Below are 1,840 nucleotides of genomic sequence, written 5' to 3' on the forward strand. Positions count from 1 at the left end.
AGTTACCAAGCGCACTGCGGATACACACTGACTCTATTAACTTTGACTCTGGGCCTGAACCTGAACCCAAGGGTTCGGTTCTGTGGCAAGGCGCCATGGCTAAAACTTAATTGGGATACGATATCATCAAGGACGAGATAAAAAAAACAATCCAAAAGTGGTCTGACAATTGGTCGTCTAACTGTGCACACAGACCAGGGCCCCAGATACAACGTCGACGCATTGGGCAGGCGTTAAATCACGATCCTCGATTAATGTACTGGGATCGACTTTGTGATGTAGGCCTCCATTATTAAAGTAACCCGTCGTGAAAAAATGCGCTGGTGTTTGTGTTTGTGTTTCCGCTGGCTTCGCTTCTTCAGAACCATGTAACTACGTATTGTCGCAGGCCAGCTCGCCTTGGCGGTCTCGGATTTCTTTGCTTTTGCCGTTTCCACGAATGTGAAATGGCGAAAGTGTTTGGTCACGCATCTTTTTGTTTGGCTGACATGTACAAGAGTGTTTGATGGGGCATTGTTTCGTTTTGTGTGTCGTGGTTGTGGACTGGAAACTTTGGTTGATATTGAATTTCACCTAATGCAGGGTCGGTGAGGTTATTGGTGAGGTTAGCCAGGGGAAGTCTGGATTGCGCGCAGAACAGCCACAATTACAGGCCGCCAGGTACAGCTCTCAGTTGACATGTGTGGTGGGTGTGGTGAAACGTTTTGTGCCATTCGAGATGGGGAGAGCGAGATGAAAGTGTCAAAACAGTGAAATCATCACATCAATATCTTTTTTACGTTGTACGACTGCTCCACGAGACGGGACGAGAGAGCCGAGACTGAAACGACGGTCACGCAAGATTATTCAAGTTCAACCGCCACTGAGAGGCCTTGGAGAGTGGCCCGTAGTCGTTGTCGATATTAGTTTGGTGAGTAATGACCAGTGCGGACATTTCATTGTAGACTGATGTTTATGCTCTCAAGGGTAGTTTGGTAATGTTGATGAGCGCTTAATAAGATGAGATGGACAGTTACTAAGAAACCCCCTCAGTTAAAGTTGCAATGTCATACGAAAGAAGCAGGAAAAAGTCCCTGTAGATCTTCAAATCCCATACATCGTGGTACGCGTTCAAAAAGAATGGAGAATCACTGAAGAGAGATGCAGGGACTGTTGATCCTGCTACTTATTCGGGTCAACTTTGCCTCCCCCTCAGCACTTGTAGGTCCGCTGGCAGTTCAGTTAGTGGAATTAGTGGCAGCCAGCCCCAGTTTTGCTTCAGACAGCCTGGTTTCATGTCAAACGAGTCGACAGCCAATCGTCAACCTCGCAACCGCCCAGAGAACTGTTTCGTGTGTTTGATGTTTTCCCGCAGCCCAATCAACAGCCCTGTCGATATTTTCCCGAGCGTTTAAAGAGATGCACGATATGCGTGTCCGACTGGCTGAGCAGTTTATTTCAGTTTCTAAATACGCTGACGGGACGCGGACTCGATAGACCTGGCCCTGGTCCTATGCAGCTTGGTTGGTGGTTGAGTGTTGAAGGAAGGGATTCAAAGGGCTTATGAGCTTATTATTAGCTATCTATTCGTAGCTGGCGCAAAAAGAAGATTCGGTGATCCATTTCTGCTGTGCTGTACTGTTCGGTCATGGATCTGCAGCCAATGAATTTGATCGTCTCTGATCTTCTGCCGCAATGTCGCCTACGATGTAGTAAGAACAAGGAAACCTCGATATCAAACCACAGTCCTAGGAGCGGAGTATTAAGGCACTCATGACTGCCGTTTCATCTTGTGACTTTTATTTTATTTCTATTATCATCATCTTCATCCCATCCCGTCTCCACCACCCTTCTCCTCCTC

This window comes from Fusarium graminearum, chromosome 2 (genome assembly GCF_000240135.3).
Source record: "Fusarium graminearum PH-1 chromosome 2, whole genome shotgun sequence".
Taxonomy (NCBI): domain Eukaryota; kingdom Fungi; phylum Ascomycota; class Sordariomycetes; order Hypocreales; family Nectriaceae; genus Fusarium; species Fusarium graminearum.